Source organism: Urocitellus parryii, chromosome 2 (assembly GCF_045843805.1).
Source record: "Urocitellus parryii isolate mUroPar1 chromosome 2, mUroPar1.hap1, whole genome shotgun sequence".
In the NCBI taxonomy this organism is placed as follows: Eukaryota; Metazoa; Chordata; class Mammalia; order Rodentia; family Sciuridae; genus Urocitellus; species Urocitellus parryii.
This window is the reverse complement of record NC_135532.1, coordinates 182,924,845-182,938,284: the sequence shown is the minus strand read 5'-3', so window position 1 is coordinate 182,938,284 and position 13,440 is coordinate 182,924,845.

Genomic DNA, 13,440 nt, shown 5'->3' with positions numbered 1-13,440 from the left:
AGATTGCTGCATCACATCAGTTACCCTTCCATTGATTGACATATTGCCTTTCTAGTGTCTGATGTATTCTGCTGTCTATATTATTCTCTACTATCCCCCCTCCCCTCCCCTCCCCTCCCCTTTTCTCTCTCTACCCCTTCTACTGTAAATCACTTCTTCCATTTAAGGGGAATCGCATGGAAATGGAAGGCGATCCTCAGGGTTATACAAAATGACATATAAGAGGAAAGGAGGGGTAAGACAAGATAACATCTATTCTTACGACTCAATCTAAGGTTTGAGATTTACCTAGAATTATTATTGGATTCCTCCAGAACAAAGTCCTCTCCAAACAAGTCATATTCATGTCTCCAGAGTTCTGCTTCCTCTGGGGAAGGCACCGTTTGACCAAGTGAAGAAGGAAGAGTTAGAGAAGAAATAAAAACAGCATTTTCAAAAATATTTATTTATTTATTTATTTATTTTAGGACCTAAATTCCTGGTAGCATTTGGTTTTTTTCTAAACCATAGAACTGGTTATTGGTGAGAAAGTGGGTACCAACAAGGTACTGAGAAGAATAGCTAAAGTCCCTGCTTCATGGGTCCATGCACCTGTTCACAGTAGAGTTTTGAATAAACCTCCTTCTCTGAGCAATAGATAGAGAACGAGCTAACTGGTTTCATTTTCTCCATTAGGGAGAATTCTAGTGTCTTGAGGACATTAGCACTGTGTCCAGCATATCCTGTAGGCCCAGGATTCCTGTGAAGGAAGCAGAGGTGTAGAAATGGGAAGGAGGGAGAGGAAATGATACACTAAAACTGGAAACAAACCATGTATGAGTGTGCTCGTAGAGTTCACCTAAAAATCTCCAAACATGGTGGACAGTTGTGTAATCCTGAATTCATCCTTTTGATGCCAGCTAAGAATTGGTCATCCTTTTGTTGTGGCTCTGCCCCTGCCCCTGCCTTTCATAGCCCTGTCTCTCTATTACAGATCTGCAGGTGAAGAACTCTTTGTTGACGCTGAAAGTCTTAGAAGACCTGGACATCTTACTCTAACACAGTTATTTTCTAATTGTAGCAGGACTGAGTCCCCATTCTGCCCAACCTGTCTAGCCTGGCCAAATAAGTCGTCTTGGTCCTACATGTTTCTATTTGATGATGCCTCTTGGACACTGTCTATAACTGTTGCTTTCCCCCCCTGCACTCCTTTTCCTCTTTCTCGCTTCACCTTTCATTTCCTCTTTTTCTTTATTTCCCTCTCCTTCCTGCTCTCTGGGCCTTTCCTGCTTCTTCCCTTCCTGCTTCTTTCTTTCTTCTCTTCTCCCCTCCTCTTTCTTTTTCTTCCTTCATCAGGATGTCTCTTCTCATCTGACTCCAAGCTTCTCTTTTCCCCTTTATGTCTGAAGCTACTTTCCTACCTATTCCTCTCATTTTTCTCACTGCCTAATCTCTTTCTTTCCCATTTTCTTCATCTCTTTCTTTCCATTTCCTTTCCTTAAAACCCTGTATTGTTAAATATAGATATATGTACTAAAAAGGACACAAACCATTAATGTTCAATTTAACACATAAATATCAAACGAAGCACCTGTGTAATTTCTGTAAATGTGGAGGAATAGGATATGCTGGGCCCCTTAAGCGTCACGTGTACCCTGCTGACCCCAAGCTGCTTTATCTTCACAAGGCTCACCTTGGGGCTACCATTTCCTTGTTTTTCTTTATAGTCTGACCATCTACAAACATAATCTAAACAATATACTCATTTTTCCTGTTTTGAATATTACGTTCATGGAATCATACCACGTGTCTTGCTTTTTTCACTCAACATTGCATTTGCTTACCTTGTTTGGAGACTTTATCCATGTTGTTGTTTGTTGCCACAGTTCATTCATTTTCATTACTTCCTAATACTCAGTGTAGGGATGTACTGAAATTTGTCCCATCTATTGAATGTCTGATTGTAGCTATTAAAATTCCCATTTCACCTTTAAAGTAAGACTTGATTTTGCTGCCCCCTTGTGTCTTACAGCAGTTATAAAAAAACATTGTCATGTATATAATCTTCCTCCTTCCTTACAAGCAAATAAATGTCCCCCAAACCAGCTTGAGTTTCACCATGACAGCCTGCTCAAATTCCACGGAGGGGGTTAGGAGGCCACACCACTCAGTTACAAAGAAGTCTTCTGCGGAAAGGGCTTTCATTACCAGCAGGAAACTTAGTTCTGCCTAACTGCTGAGGTGAGAAATCAGAACAGAAAGAAATTCAGGCTGAATAGGTTTGCTGTTGTACAGTTGGGAGGTGCTCAGGGGACTAACAGATGGTTCTCAGAGAAGGTAATTTTGACAACATCATTAACTCATATACCAAGTCCTACTCTGAAAACAGGACAGGGAAGTTCATTTCCATGGATGCTTCATTCTTTTATTTATTGGATATTACTGAGTGCCGGATATTGTTACCGGTTAAAAAAATGCATAAAATTGGGCTGGGGATGTGGCTCAAGTGGTAGCTTGCTCGCCTGGCACGTGTGCGGCCCGGGTTCAATCCTCAGCACCACATACCAACAAACATGTTGTGTCCGCCAAAAACTAAAAAAAAAAAAAAATAAACATTAAAAATTCTCTCTCTCTCTCTTTAAAAAAATGCATAAATTGAACAAATATAATAAACACATAGGCAAATGACTGCTGCAATCTACTGCTAGTTAGTGAGAAGGCTACAAAACAAAGAAATAAAGAAATAGAAGGTAACAGGATGGTCTGAGGTGACATGCAGATATGCAAATGAAGTAACAAGGGCAAGTCACAGGAAGGTCCAGGGAAAGTGGAGGTAAAAGGAACTGCCAGGACGAAAGTGCTGAGGTAGATGGAGCTTGCCATGTTTGAGGAACAGGAAGGTCAGCGTGGTAGAAGCACAGAGAGGAAGGCTGAGTAGAAGATGAGATGGAGAGATGGGTGGGAATTTATAGATATGGTGAGAATGTTGGATTTTACTCAGAGAGTGATGGGAATACAGTATGCTTTGAAGCTCTCATTCTGGTTGCAGGTAGAAAGTTGAATCTAGGGATAAGCAAAGTGATAAAATAGAAAATTATTGCAAAAGTCCTGGCCAAAAAAAAAAAAAATGGGGATAATTTTGAACTGGTGAAATGATAGAGATTGTGAAAAGTGATCACTTCAGGGTGTATTTTAAAAAAAATTAGAATAGTTCTCCAGATTTTTTTTTAATTGGTACCTTGTAGTTATACAAAGTAGTGGGATTGGTTGTCAGGATGTATTTTGAAGACATACTTGGTTGTGGGGGATAAGAGAAATGGAAGTTCAACATGAATCCAGGGTTTGGTTTCAGCCGGCAGTGGAGGATGGAGTTTAGAATAGTTTTATGTGTATGTGATAAGTTTGAGATGTCTCTAAACATGTCCAAGTGCACATATCCAGTTAGACAGGTGGTACAAAAGCCTGAAGCTTGGGAGAAAGGTTAGGTTGGGGGTTTATATGTAGAAGCCAGTATTAAACAATGGAGCTGAATGAGACAACATAAGGACTGGGGTAGTGGGTGGTAGAAGCGTGATATTTGAACCCTGGGATGCTTAGCATTTATAAGCTGGAAGAAGTGGTAAGTCCAGCAAATCAAGGTAGAAGGAAAACCAAGAAAGTGATTGTCCTGAAAGCCAATTTCAAAAAGTAAAGAAGGAAAGTAAGTTGACATGAAGCCTTGGAGGATAAGGGCTCTCTTTTCCCTCCTTTGCTTCCATGTAACACTTGTATGGGACTTATTTGGCCTTTCAAAAGAAAGTCTTGGCTTCGGATAAAAAAAAAAATGAGCTTGGTTTTGATAGTCTATGAAATGGCACCTGGCTACTATGTCCAGGGTAGCTGATCTATGTAAGGAAAGAAGTGGATTCTGAGATAATAGCTGAGACATCTGGGGTGGGGATAAGTGCCCTCACCTCTTTTTAAACTAATATTTTAGTATAATAATTAATCTTGTCCTAAAGCTCTACAAAGGGCTGAAGGAACTGGAGGTGAGGATGGACTTTCTAAGTTTCTAATTCTTGAAACCAGAAGGATAAAAATAAAGAACTGATTTTTAAATTTTTTTTTCAGAAGAAAGATTAGAATTTTTGTGACCCTTGAAATAGAAAAACTAAAAAGAAGGGATTGTATTTACAATTTGAAGAAAAAGAAGTTTCTATCAGAGGTTGCCTTGTGAAGTAAGCATCCATCACTACAAGCTATCGAGGTGGACTGCCCCTGTTTGGTATACCAGACTCCAAGATGGCACCATGATCCTTGCCTTGCTTTGGGTATTCAAGCCCTGTGCAGTCCTCCACTATAAACAGAGCTGATCTTTATGACCAATAGGATACTGTGGAAATGACAGTGTGACTTCCATTACTAGGTCACTAAATACATTGTGGCTTCTGCTTCATTCTCTTCTACCTCACTGCTTCTGGGAGAACCAGCCATCATGTCAGGAGGATTCTCTAGCACCCTTAAGGATGGGCTCATGTGACTAAAAGCTGAGGTCTTTCACACAGCTAACTGTGTGAAAGGAATGTGCTGGAAATAGATTCTTCGACCCTCAGAGGATTGTGGCTCTGGTCAGCATCTTGACTGCAGTCTCACAGGGGTCGTCCCTGAGCCAGAAAGATTCAGCCAAGCCATTTGTTAATTCCTGACCCACAAAACTATGTGAGACACTAACAGGTATCTTTTTGTTTTTGGTTGAATTAAACCAACACATTTTAAAATTATTTTTTATGTAGCAATAGTTAACAAATTTAGTATTGTACAGGAAATTCACACACCAGTTGGAAGTTAAACAGATTTGGAAGCCCCTTTTAGCCTGAAGCTTACAGTTTTCTGACAGTCACTTTATTGGACTCAGCTCCTGGCTATCCTTAAGATATATGTGTCTTTTTTTCCCTCTAGCTAATTTTAGCAGTACTCCAGAGCATTGAGTGGCCAAATGTCTCTGGCTACTTGGAGAAGGTCCAAGGTTGACTTTGAAGAGATACTCTCATTGTAGATTTTACCATTTATGTGTTAATGCCGAGCTCATATTAAATACTTCTCTAAACACTGAAAATAGTCCTATTGGAATAGCACCATGGATGTATACATAAACCTGTATGCTTACATGTATATCATACTTCACACACACACACACATTTACGTGTGTGTTTGTGTGTGTGTGTGTGTGTGTGTATGGAGAGAGAGACAGAGAGAGAGAGAGAGAGCGACATACATGACATTTAAATAGTCAAATAACACATAGTCAAATAAACAAAATACAGATGCTCCTTGACTTACAGTGGGGTTGGATCACAGGAAGTTCACCATAAACTGAAGATGTCACAAGTTGAAAATGCATTAATACATCTCACCTAACCACATGGCTTAGCAACACTGTGCACTATGGAATATCAGTTGCCTACCTTTGTGAAGGTGTGACTGCCTGGGAGCTGCATTAGGAGAGAGAGCATCCTACTACATATTGCTGGTCTGAGGAATGATTGAAATTGAACATTGGAAATAGGGTTTCTATGAATGCATAGTGTTTTCACATCATGGTGAAGTTGAAAAATTGTATGTTGACCATCATAAGTTGGTTAGCTATAATCTATACAGACCCAATTCTCAAGAGTCTATATAATTTCTGAAAGTCAACACAGAGTGTCAAGAGTGAGACAAATAGTCCCAAACAAACTTATGCCCCTGCTACTGACTTCCTGATTAATCTCTTAGTTTTACTTGGGAGGGAATAGTCATAAAAGGTTCTTGAACCCTCTGAATGTCACTACCTCTGTGGGAAGCTATCCAAGTCCATATGTAACTTTTCTGAATGATAGGAACTTGGGCACACCTATTAATGCAACTCACTAAGTACCATAGAAGGATGTGCAGACCACCTCTGTGTCATTACCTCTCCTTTCGTGTGGAGTGATTCCCTGGCATGTCAAAATCCTTCTTATGCTGATGCCACTCTTCAGAAAAATACCCTAACTTGTCCTGAAAATTTGAATTGGAGCTCTTCTCTGTACTTCCACAGACTTTCTTTCTTTTGCCATGACATGCATCATTTTTGCATGATCATATGGTTATAGAACACCAGCATTTACTAATAGAGATCTAAATGCAGAGACTGGCACATATAATGAAATACAGACTTCAATTAATGTGTTTTTAGTGATGAAGAAAATAATCTTTTGGGTCTTAGAGTTTTGCTTGTTGGAAGATGGTGTAAAGACTTTTGGTGAACATTTGGTGAATCACATTAAAAAGAGACACCTCCCTTTTATTTATTTTGCAGTACTGGGGATTGAACCCAGGGGGACTTTACCACTAAGCTACATTCCAAGCCCTTTTTATTTTTTATTTTGAGACAGGTTCTTACTAAGTTGACATGGCCAGCTCAAATTTGTGATCCTCCTGTCCCAGCCTCCTAAGTCCCTGGGATCACAGGTGTGCACCAGCACCCTGCCCTGGGTTTGTTTTGTTGAAGATGCTTCTTCTAGTACCTCACTGTGGCTCTCTAATGAAGACCCACAGGAGAGATTTTTCTCAGTACTCAGCCTCTGAAAGGAGCTCTACTTGAAAAATCTTTTTTTTTTTTTAAATGTATGGACACCAAGAATTCCTTGCTATTCCTATTCTCTTTTTCCCTTTGGTGGCTGCAAACATAGAGCCAGTTTTGTGAACACTTTCCTAACACATGCATGTGAAAATATGGAATTCATTTGTGCAACAAACTCCATCCTGGATCATCATATTTGCAGTTCTACTCTTTTTTTCCCCTACCCTCTGCTTTTTTTTTTTACTGTTTTTAAAATTTTTAGTTCATATTTTTCAAACCATATCTAAAATTTCTTTATAATTTCTCGATCCTTCTTCATAATTCCTAATAATTTTTCAAAAAGAATGCCTCAGAAGCATCTAATTTGTTCTAAAATCAAATCCCTCATGTTATCTCAAATGTCTTTTTATAGTTGATTTTATTCAATCAGAATCAAAGGAGATCCACATATCATGTTTGAGTATATATCTCAAATTTTAATAGTCTTCTCTCCCTCTTTTTTCCTTTATCATTTATTTATTTGGAAAAAACACGTGTCTTGTGGAATTTTTACATTTTGGGCTTTGCTGACAGCATGATCATGGTGGTATTTGAGATCTTCCCTCATACCTTGTATTTTCTCTAGCATAATCAATTCTGATTTATTTATTTTTGACACAAATATTGCATGGCTAGTGTTGTATCTTAGACTCTGCTGTCTGCTGGTCCTTCTTTTCATGACTGATTGTTGAGGTCCCATGGTGTCAGCCTGTCTCAGACACTATAAAGTTCTAACTTTTAACACAATGTTTCAACTAACATAGATGACTTAGATGACTTTTTTCTCTATCATTATTTCTTTAGGAGTTGCATAAAGGAAATATTTGGATTGTGTTATTCCTTTTTCTCTTCTTGCAGGGACAGGGGTGCTAGGGACGGAACTCAAGCCTCTTACATGCTAAGCACATATACTACCAGTTTGCTGCACCCAAATCCCTTTTTTCTTTTATTAGCTAGAATTCTTCTATAAAAAAAAAAAAAACTTCTCCTTCAACTGTTATTTGGTTACTATGAATGAATGTAGCTTACATAATAAAGAAAGGATAAATATTTGACATTTTTCTTTTATCTGGTTTTGAAATACTTAGCTGGTGCTTTTTTAATTTAAATTACAATTATGTATTCTCTGATTTTGTTTTATTTTGTTTGGTACTGGGGATTAAACCCATGGACACTTAAATATTGAGCCACATCCCCATCCCTTTTTAATTTAGAGACAAGGCCTCACTAAGTTGCTTAGGACCTCACTTATTCATGGATTTTTAGCATATTTGGTATATTTCAATCACTTGCTTTTTGATGATTGAATTGTTTCAGTTTTGGCCAGTGGAAGTTCCTCTAAATTGGTTTCATTGGTCTTTTTTCTTTTGTCATAACCCCAAGAATCTTACCCTAAGTACATGTATGAAGACATGAATGGTGTGACTCTACTTTGTGTACAATCAGAAATATGAAAAATTGTGCTCTAAATATGTACTATGAATTATAATGCATTCTGCTGTCATATATAAAAAAATAGAAGAAAAATTTTAAAGAGAATGATTTTATGGAAGAATGAATGACTGAGAGGGAAAGGTGGAGAGATGGAGGTGAGAAAATTTGAGGCCATGGAGGATGGGAGGTAGACCACGTAGTAGGGAGGTGAAGGCAGCTAGTGAGACTTTCTAAAGGACAAAGAAGGCCCAAAGTAGAGTGGAAAAAAAATAGATATATGGGCTAGAGTTAGGGTTAGGGTTAGGGTTAGGGTTAGGGTTAGGCAAGAGCTGTGAATTTGATCCACCTCTGTTTCCTTTGGAAAAGCAAATGCATAAGATTCTTCTGTACTTTTTTGGCCCTTGTACTGTGCATTTTGAATATGATGCCATATAGAGATTGACCTATATGGACTATGGCTTCAACAGAGCATAGGGTTTTCATGAAGAAAACACCAAGAGTTTGCTGGTAATGGCATATTCAGATTTAAATTGACTATCAGTGCTACATAAATCATATGTGACTGTATATGTTCTAGTTATATACTAACTGAAGCCTGTTCAAATACTTACCATGGAGTCATGCTTCTTTCTAATGATAAGCAGACCTATAAGGCAAAGCTGAGTCACACCAGACGTTCCTGTACATCCTAATGCTTGAATCCAGGTCTTCTGGAGTAAAATTACAGGAATCACTGGCAAACTTTCTGAAAAACAAGAAAAACTTAGCAACAGAAAATATAATCTGAATCAGAGCAAAGCCAATGCATTGGCCAAAGAAAATAATCCACAGCAAAGTGTTAGCAAGTGTAGTTGCCATTTAAAGGAAAACTGAAGTCAGGCTGCCCAAGAGCAAAGCCACAGGAGCAGCCACATCCTGCCTTGCAGAGGATTCTTTCATTAGAAAGGAACTTTCTGAGCCAGCTCCCTGATGAGTTAGAGGCTGACTGGAAATCTGTTCCCTAAAGAGAAGTGCTTTGTAATCCTTGATTCAGTTCAGCAGTCTGTGGAAAGCCTAGGGCTGGATTCTGGATTCTTCTTCTTCTTCTTTTTTTAAAAAAATTTTTTAGTTATAGTTAGACAGAATACCTTTATTTTATTTATTTATATGCAGTGCTGAGGATCAAACCCAGGGCCTCGCACGTGCTAGGCGAAGTGTTCTTCTGCTGAGCCACAACCCTAGCCCCTGGATTCTGGATTCTTTCCTCCAGAGAAGATTTGACCTTGTATTTGCAGCAGCCCATGGAAGCTATAGACCAAGGATTCTGCATCTGCCTGTCTTTGTTAGGCTTAATTTGGGAACTTGAGTTGGTTTTGTTCTTCCACTGTTCAGAATTTAGCTCTGAATGTTTTGTGCTAATATTGGCATTTACCCTGGAAGCAACTTCCTCCTTTTCTGTTCACCACTCTGATTTCTTAAGATTTTAAAGTTAAATGTAAAATTTCCATATATTTGTCTTATTTATTTTTATAAGAACCTGTGAGGTAGAAATGATTGCCGTCTCCCCCAACCCCACCTTCCACGTGAGCCAAATGGGGGAGGGAATGGCTACAGAAGACAAAAACTTCTCTAAAGATGCAGTCTTGCTAAGTGGCAGAGTCAACCTTGTCTGTCTGGCTCCAAGGGCATGCTCTTAATCACTGTTTCCTGCCAAACCCTTTTCTACCCATCTGGGGTAGATGATAGCTGTGGCCTTCAGATGGCCACTCTGATGTTTCTCCTCATTTGAATCCTCCTTCAACCTGCCAACCAACTGTCCTTGTCAAAACACGGCCATCTAAAATAGCATCCGCCTAACTATCTTTGATATGCCATCTCCCCACTTCTTATCAAAATTCGCAGAAACCACACAAAGGACACAATGGCCAATTAACAGGTGGGAATTAAGGGTGACAATGGACCATTTGCCCATGTCTGGGAAATTTCCCACTAAGTGCAACACAGAGGGACTTAAAAATGACAAGCTTTTGGTGGCCAAAACTCACTTTGAACTGTGAAGCAGAGCAGAGGCTAGTCATGATGATGCTGGCAAGAGGACTTGGCACGCCTCTCCCCAACTCTCCAGGCCATGCCAAATGCTTTGTCTCTAACTCACCACATCTACTGGACACAGCAGTTCCTTGGGTGAAAGGACAATGCAGGTGGAGTTTGTGTTAATTTTGTTCCTGGCACAAAATATAAACACAGCCTGGGCAAAATTAGAGCCCAGGGGCAGTGAGTCTGGGGACTGTTTCCTTGAGATAATCCCCACTCCTTCCTTGTCCTGCTTGTCTTTGTTGTGCCAACAGAAATGAGTGATGGGAAGATGACGAGGGTGGGCAGGAGCAGAGAGACCTCCCATTAGTCATAGAGCCACTCTGGAAAGAACTCAAGAGATCTAGGGAGGAAGGGGAGGGTGAGTGAGTATGTTTTGTTGAGGGAAGGTAATTGACAGGGATGGGTTCTGGATGGAGTTTTAGAGAAAGACCAGAATATTTTCAGAGGGATAGCTGCCGATGGGAAATGGGGACTGGAGGAGTGGGAAGAAAACTTAGACCACTTTGCTTTTGGTATAAGAGGAAATTCCCCATCTGGTACCTCTCTGAGAGAGATGTCAATAGTCATAGTCATCATTTTTCAAAGCCTTTTTAGTCTGTGCTTCTTTTTGCTGTGGCTCTGTGTAATGTATAATCATGAGGTGAGTCCAAACTTATCTTCTCTTTACAGTCATCCAAAAGGGAATTGGAAGAAGGGAAGAAGTCCTTCTTGGTCTGGCTGGGTCACTCTTGATGCGCATTTATGGGACGATCACTCCCTCCAGGGTGTGATTTGAGTGAGGGGAACCCAGGAAAGGAGGCAGAAAAGAGACGAATCTATACCTGTCTGCTGGCAAGCAATGGACCTCAGAGGACCATCTTTCAAATTAAAGCAAGTAGGGAAACAAACCAAATTAAGCAAAATAAAAATAGTCCAATCCAAATGGAATCTGTGAAAGCAAAGGCAGTATAAACTTAAAGTAAGAAAACACTGCTTTCAAAGCATGCTTGTGAAGAATCTGCCTTCTTTGTCAAATTGTTTCTTTCTTCCGGTGGCTCCCTTGTCTCTCCCCTTCAGTCTTCTTGTTTTCTTTCTTCCTCCTCTTTCTCCCTTCCTCATCTCCTCTCTCTTTCTCCCTCCTGTGTGTCTAATTTTCTCTATTTTTCCCTTTTAGTTTATGTAGTCAGTCCCTGCTGAGGACAACATGCTGGAAACCTTGTCAAATCCTCTCCTTATTTTCCATCCCATGTCATGGAGAAAGTGACAGGGTCTGAAGCTACAGGTCCTCTCAATCCCAGAGCCTCAGGTGGGGGCACAAATCTCTCCCTGTGGCTCCTTTCCTTGCAGCATATGAGTTCACATCTTACATCATTATCCCCTTGGTCCTATTTCCACTTGTTGAAGCTTGTTGAGAAAAGCAAGATGCACCAGGTGTGTGGCAGTGGCAATGTGCTATGCACTGTCAAACGGGGCCTCAGTTGAGTTTCCTGGAAACAGGCTCTGGGATAGAGTTGCATGAAAGTGCTTTTGAGAATTCTGCCTCTATGAAGGTGAAGGAAGCAGGAATGGCAACAAGAAATTGGCATGCAATGTAGTTGCAACCAAGCCTGAGCCCATCCAGTGGAAAGTCCTGGAACTGAGAAAGCACTGCAGACTTGTCTCAAGTCAGACCTTTGCATTCTTATAGTAGCCAGTTATTGGCCTTGAGATCCTGTTTTAAAGGGTAATTGCCAGTGAGCCACCAGCAGCCAGCATTTCCAGTTGAGGGATGCAAGCATCTGCAGAGAGTAGGGGATCTGGGTGGGATCTGGAATGATGTCCAGGGGGTGGACACGGTGTGGGTGTTTCATCTTCACCCACCAGCACGTTCCTCCCTAATGTAGTCACAAGAATGAACGAGACACAGGTTCATCAGCCTTATATTGGGCCTGTATATAAGATGCAAAGAGAGAACAGACTAAAATATAAGGCAGTAAGAAAAAGACTACAAACGAGAAGATTCTGGGAAGGCCCCCTGAGGTAGGTTGAAATGGGCCTGAGGAAAAGGCCACAATTTGAAGGTAAGTTGAGGGGTAAGGCAGCAAAAATGTAGACAGAAGAAGGTTTTTTTTTTTTTTTTTTTTTTTTTGGAAAATATCTGAAGTCTATATAGGTCACCAAGCACCAGATCATTGTGAATGAAGTCCTGACATCCTACACCAAAAGCCTAATGTCCCTTAAAGTGTGGGGTTGGATGGGGTAGAAGAGAAGCTGGGGCCTTGCCCTGGAGGTGTTTTCTTGTGTCAGCATCTCACAGATGGCTGGATGAAGAGCTCTGAAGATCCTTTCTCCTCCCCCCAGGGCTTTAGCATCCTCTATTGAGAGGAAGTTAAACCACAGAACCATTTTCTGAGGCTTGTGTCTTGAGATGAGGGCTGGGGAAACTCCAAGGATCAGAAAAGCTGCTGCCTTTAAATAGCTGAAGGATGCCATGAAGTTGAGGAGCAAGGTAACATCGAGTCAGTGTAGGTCAGAGAGCAAAGCTGAGGTCACTGTGTGGAAGAAACAGGAAAGCAAGTGGCTCATCTCCTCCAAAGAAGGAGTCCGATGAAAGGCAGGGCTTGGTCAAAATCGGAACCAACGAGGATGAAATACTCAAACAGAAGCTGAAGTGCAGGCAGGGATATTCTTTCACTGGAGTGGTAGTTGACCTAGGTGGCCTTGAAAGTCCATTCCAGATCAGAAACAATAATTGCTGACATTTATTTAATATTTACCATATTAGCCAAATACTATGCTATGATTAGTAAATGCTACCTTATGACTCCCTGGAGGGAGTGATCGTCCCATAGATGTGCATCAAGAGCGACCCAGCCAGACCAAGAAGGACTTCTTTCCTTCTTCCGATTCCCTTTGCCTCATTTATTCCTCATAGGTTTACTCTTTTGTTCATTTTATAGGCAGGAATTTGATGAAGTCACTTAGTTGTCACATAGTCAGTAAGAAGTGAAGCCAAGAGTGTTATGCAGGCAGGATTATTCCAGAACCCACACCTTCATCTCTTGTAAGCCTGGGGTATCTGGACCTGTGGCATCATTGCACAGCAGGTGTGACACTGAGATGCTTAGCCAGAAGAGCCCAGGAACAACTGTAAAGGACTCTGTGTGTTAGCAAATTTCCCCTCCATTTGGTAAGATACTTAGCTCAGTAATCTATCAAATGTCTACAAATATTTTTACCCAAGGGACACTTCACTGCCTATTACCTCAGAGCAAAAACATAACCATGTTCTTGACTGTCAGTCATCAAGCAGCTGATTACCAAGCAAGGTAGAATGCATTTGCAGATGTGTTTGTTTCTCTTATGAGGCT